This window comes from Lycorma delicatula, chromosome 2, assembly GCF_047948215.1.
Source record: "Lycorma delicatula isolate Av1 chromosome 2, ASM4794821v1, whole genome shotgun sequence".
NCBI lineage: Eukaryota > Metazoa > Arthropoda > Insecta > Hemiptera > Fulgoridae > Lycorma > Lycorma delicatula.
In genome coordinates, this window is record NC_134456.1 from 15,208,971 (window position 1) to 15,215,594 (window position 6,624).

The 6,624-nt window shown below is 28.9% G+C and overlaps 1 pseudogene; it reads left to right on the forward strand.

The window, feature by feature from the left end:
- The first annotated feature begins 273 nt into the window (after positions 1 to 273).
- On the forward strand, positions 274 to 4,605 carry LOC142319838 (uncharacterized; annotated as a pseudogene).
- Positions 4,606 to 6,624: the final 2,019 nt, after the last annotated feature.

Here is a 6,624-nt window from a genome sequence, read left to right on the forward strand (position 1 = left end):
AAAAAAATTAGCAATTCAACATGGCAATTATAGTTTGTGTGAAGCATAATTCTAAAAATTACTCTAAAGATGCGCTTACAAATTCAGCAACAGAAAATAGAGTTTGTTAATGAAAGCGATGGCAGTAAAATTATAAAATCAAAATTTTATGTTGATACAGATGCGCTAAGGTCAGTAACAAATGTCGGATTGATAAAACATCTCAAATGTATTTTACAATACAACAGTACAATACAACAGCGTAAAGTGAGATGTTTTGGTTACTGAAATAGAATGGAAAAAAAAAATATTACAGTAAGAAAAAAATCATCTATTAATAAAAATGTAAATTACAGGGAAAGCCTTATTCAACTGCAAAGAGTAAACAGAAACCAAGAAAAGCAGCACCTCCTGCTGAAGTAAGTACATTTCTTTGTTAACCTAAAATGTATTATACACATTCCTGTTTACTATTACATACTACTTAATATGGTACTTATTAGCAAATAATTTTATTGTTTGATCTTTGCAGTTACCTTAAATTAAATTAAAAAATAAAATGTAAAAAGTTTATTCTTTAATTTTGCTTTTACTTACATATTTATGTAAAATAATCCACATTATCACAGGTTGATTTTTTTTAATTTTCAGGTCGCTTGTAAGTGTAAATACAAATGTAAAGAACTGTCAAAGGAAGTGAAGGAAATGCTATTTCTGGAACTATACAAATTATCAGATGAACACAAAGGTACTTATTTGATGAATCGTACCGAAATCATACCCCAGTTTCTAGCAGAGACATGGTACATACAATGATCCAAGCGAAAGTAAGCGGCAATCGACAATAACTTATACTGTTCCTACAGGTTCTGGACATTGTACAAAATCATTTAAAGAAATTTTCAGCCTCAACAAAGGAGTAAATTGCAAACACTTAATCATAAAAAGAAAATTGGGAATACTTCATACAATGATAACAGAGGAAAAAATCTTAATTCTCACAAACATATACTTAAATTCACTAAAGAAGACTGTAAACTTGTTTGTGAGCATATTGATAGGTTCCCTCGACAGGAAAGCCACTATGGAAAAAGTAAAAGCACAAAACAGTGTCTTAGTACTGATTTAAATTATTACAGGATGTACTGTGCGTTTAAAGATCAACATGCATTTAAGAAGCGCTACTGTAAGCTGTCATTTGGAATCTCAAAAACAGATGCATGTAGTCGGTGACAGATACACTACAAAAATAAAGGGAGTAAATAGTTGCTGAACAGTTTACCCTTAGATCTCGACTAACTTTACATCAGTTTTAGATCTGATGAACAGAAGTATGAATGAATCACAGTTACTGCAAAGTGATGTTTGCTGTATTTCAACGGACTTGCAGCAGGTATTATTTTTCCCTACATTGACTGACAGCAACATGTTTTACATGCGCCAACTTTCTTACTACAACTTATGCATCTATGTTGGTGTCTCTGGGAATTACTTATATGTGTATGTGGCATGAGGGAATTTCTGGTAATGAAGGCAATGATATTTTTTTATACTTTTTTCAATCACAATTTTCTGTGAAGAAAAAGCTTGAGGCAGAGTGACAGCTGTGTCAGGCAAAATAAAGAATTGAATGCTAGTGATGGCTGTTATCTATTTAGTAACTAAAGGGTACTTTAAAAGCATCGACATAAATTTTCTCACGTCTGATCAATTATCATGTGATAGAGACTTTGGTCTCATAGAGAAAAGGAAACTTGTACTTCATTGGATATCCAATGAAGTACAAGAAGTTGTGAGATCAACTAAAATAAATTCACCTTTTTAAAGAAAAAAAGAAGACTTTTTTGGAGTTGTTGCTGATTCTCATATAAATTTAAAATTTCAAATCACCAAAATATTGTGGATACATGTTTCTAAAGGGCAACTTCCTAAAAGTTTAACAAGGTATTCAATGAATTAGAAGACTGGACAATACAATCTGTATTAAAAAAAAAAAAAGTTATAGACATATTGCCAGTTAAGATAAACTTCCGGCATTAAATACATAAAATAAAATTATTAATGAAAATATCTATCAATGCTGGATTACACGGATGAAAAAAATCATGATTTTTATCAAGATTTATGTAAATAAAGTATTCATTTCTAAGAATAAATTTTCTAACTTTCTTTTGAAGATTCTTTTACAATACTACTGTGTTTCATTTTGTTAGGTTTTAACAGTTTTTCTGTAATTTTTTTTTAAAGTTTTTTTACTTCTTTTTCTTGTATATTATAAACTTTAGGACAGGTTAGAGATCTTTTAATAATAGATATGATGATTATTTTTTTTTTTAATATTGTAATCTGAATGTTTTTCTTGATTTCCTACATTGCAGAAAATGGACTTCTGTAAAAATGGACATTTCAGTAAAAAATAGTTTAAAGTTGTACCGTTACAAAGACTTGTAAAATAAATTCCTTATTTTTGTGACTATTAATAATAAAAAAAAAACTACCAAATATAAAAAAGGTATTGTTTTCTACAAAAGCTCCTCAATTAGAATCTGCATATTTGATATCAAAACTTTATCAATTTTCCCAACTTGAATTTCCTTTCAGACTGAGTAATTTAAAAAAAGATATACATATGGCAGTAAAGGATAAGAATAAACAAAACATGTGAGACTTATCTGTAACAAATTCAATATTTAATTACTTATAATAGATTACATCAACTGCAACCAAACAAATAACCGTATCTTACAGTAACATTAAATGCTACGATGTAGCAGTAAAATTTTACAGATCATCTACAACAAAAAATAATATATAAAGTAAAACTTTACATCAATAATAGGCAAATATTTCCAAAATCATGAGTAATAAAAACATCTTAAACTATTCATTTCATGCTAGTGATACTAAAAAACTTATTAGTTAATAATCCAATATTTTCAGAGAAAATATTGGATACAAGTCATTTGATAATTTAAAAATAACTTTATTAGCTGAATACAATAATAAACAAAAGGATAAATAAAAATATACACTGTACTACAAGACATTTTCAGAATACAGATTTGCATACCTAATTTTAAATAATAACAAGATATCTCTACTATATAGTTACAAGGAGGAAGATGCCAACAAAAGATAACAAAAAGTAAAGACAAAAAAGGCAAACATCATAAAATTATGATTTTAAGACATTTGTCCTCGTTTAGTATCAGAAGGTTGTTCTTCTAAATCGTCTGCAACTTTTTTCCCAATAACTTCACTGTTAGTAATGCCAGTGCACAGTGCCGATCTTACGCTGTTTAGTAAATCTTGTGGTTCCTCCACACAAACCTTGCTACCTGAAAAAATGCATAACAAAACTGACAAGTTGCATTTATAATATAAAAATTGCATATAAAATACATACATTAATATTAAAATATGAAATAACAAGAACCACAGCCAATTGACTGGCTAATGTTTCTGGTACACATGGGAGACTAAATGAGATGATGGCCTTTGAAAGGTATAATATTCAACAACACTTAAGAAGAAAAATGTAATTTATTTTTGCATAAAAAATTGCACAAAAATTGGAGGGGAAATTATTTACAATAGGTTTTTTTGTAATAAATAAAAAAAAATCAACATGTAAACAAACATTTTTTCAATCTTTTCATATGCAAGTTATTTTGGTTGTCAAAAGTCCGAACTTCAAGGACCACAAAAACTTTGAGGCTACCACTACTAACTTAGATTTCATTTATTTACTCTAAATATTAATAAAGTTAATGGTTCAAATTTATGTTAATGTGTTAAGTTTATTTATTTAAAACTTATTTTAATTTAAATGAACTGTTATTTAAAAATAAAAATCTTTATTTTGGAAAACAAATAGAATGAAAAATATCAGAAGCATGTTAAAAAACAATTTTCTTTATAATGCATATAACAAATGCACGGTTAATCAGTGAATTGATCTACTTCACGGTAAACTATATACACAAGTTACCTACATGAACCATTTATTTCTCCATATCTTTGTCATTTTCAGGTACTTTTCACACCACCAATTAACTTCACTTATATGCTGGCTTCCAAGTATTCACCAGAGTAAAGAGTTGACAGTCACAGCATCCAGAGCAGATAATGTGTTGTAAAACTGAATGCATCGTTCATGAATATCCCATGTTATTGGTTCTGGGTTGGTTTCCAAAATTTCTTCAGCACTTAATATGTTTCATAAACACACATATTCTCATCTACACATTTTAAACTAGTTTCAGTTTTCATAAATTCTATACGTGAAATTCCTTTGTGGTTAAAAGATATTGTAGTTATTCTTTTTTTGTTTTGGTAGGGTCAATCCAAATTTCTAACAGCAATGTCACTTATAACATCAATGCTGTAAACACAATGTAATCATCAATAGTCTCGATTGTATCATAATTAATTTAAGAAATGAGCCAGGTTCATCAACTGCTGCTTTACAAACATTTAACAGAATGGATGGCATAACGAGATTATACTTTTTTTTTAAGACAGCCATATGCTTCTTGATGTACTGAAGAACATAACGAATAAGATTTATTACCAGTGATTTTATTGTTTTATTTTTCAGGTTATCAGAAATTATGTAGTGTTTAATCATCCTCATATTTTTATTTTTTTTAATCTAAAACCAATAAAATAATTTGATTAAAAACCAATCTTGCTAAATATTTTGACAAATTTTAATATGAATAAATTCATCACATAAACTAGAAGCTTGTGCAAAGGATTATGAGATGGAAATTTTGTTGTATGAAAAACAAAAAAAACCATATATATATACACTTGTATAAAGTATATTTATTATAAGTTATATTTCAACAATTATTTTACAAACAAAAAAAAAAAAACTTAAATTATTACATTATTCTTTACATGTGGTATTTGGTGGTGTTTATCCTGGACAAACACAATCACAACAACCCACCGGGTTGGTCTAGTGGTTAACACGTCTTCCCAAATCAGCTGATTTGGCAGTCAAGAGTTACAGCGTTCAAGTCCTACTAAAGCCAGTTATTTTTACACGGATTTGAATACTAGATCGTGGATACCGGTGTTCTTTGGCGGTTGGGTTTCAATTAACCGCACATCTCAGGAATGGTCGAACTGAGAATGTACAAGACTACACTTCATTCACACTCATACATATCATCCTCATTCATCCTCTGAAGAATTATCTAAACGGTAGTTACCGGAGGCTAAACAGGAAAAGAAAGAAGAAACACCATCACAAGGAGATCTACGAAGTAAAAGTCCAGCTCTGAGTAGACACAGGTTCAAATCACTATGTAGTCAAAATTAAAATTAAATTCTCTTCCCAAAGAAAACTAAGGCCCTACCACTAAAAGAAAAATGAACCCTATCCACTAATCAAGAATCAAAATTACCAAAAAGTAACCGAAAAAATAACAATCATGGAGAAACTTGAAGATTTAGTCAATCTTAAACAAACTGCAGAAAAATGACTCAAAAAAGAGTTAAAATCCATTACTGATACCATATGTAAGAGGAGACTAGAATTCTTTGGACAATCATGATAATGCAAGATTCAAGACTTCTGAAACAGCTAGTATAGTATAATCTTGACTTTAGAGGATGCAGATGGATCAGAGAAATAAGAGAGGAACTGAAGGAAATTGACCTTACACTAGAAAAGACACTGTAGAAAAGATAAAATGAAACAAGAAAATCAAGAACAAAAACATTAGCTTCACACTAACAAGAAAGAACTAACAACAACATGAAAATTTTCAACACTAGAAAGGACACAAAAAGCGTAATGTATGAAAAAGTATTGGGATGACCACAAGGCCCAAATAGCCCCATAAAAGAGACTTGGATAATGGACTGATTAAAGTGATCCTATGCGGTCATAAAAGATTATAATTCCTTACAAGGTTTTGGGAAAGGCTATGCACTGTTGATATCTCCCCATACATATCAATCTTGTTTTAAAGCATTCATATTAATACAATAAGATTTTTAATATATATAAAAACCTCAAATTGCAACTCTGAGATCTTGTTTATTTTAAATACTTGTGTGATCATTATATTAGGTAGTAAAGATTGATGCAATTTTTAGTTAAAAATTTCAAACATAATAATAACATAATCTACTGAAAATAGAAATATTTAAAAAAGTAATAGACGAGTCTAAATTTCCAGGAAGCTGAAAACTAGAAATGAAATTGAAGTAAAATGAGAGAGAAAAATGCAGGGAAAGAATAAAACAATTTTGGAAAAGGAGAAAGAAGTCTAAGCTGTGTAACGTGATCCTTAGATGGTCCAACAAAAAAAAAAAAAAAAAAAAAAAAAATAAGTATAATAATACAAAATTTTAATCATATAAACCTCAAATAAGAACTACTTCAAGACCAATTATAACAATCATTCAAGTCAAATAGCTGGTATATAAGGTAATTAAATATAGATCAAAACGTAGATTAAGAATCATCATTAACATTTGAGAGTTCAGTGATAGTAAGCACTATGGTAAATGCCATCATGTGATCAATAAATTATGTTTTTTATTAAGTGATTATTTCAACTACTTTTTTCCAATCTATATATTCTCATATAAAGATAGGAGGAAAGAGTAGATGAAAAAATACCC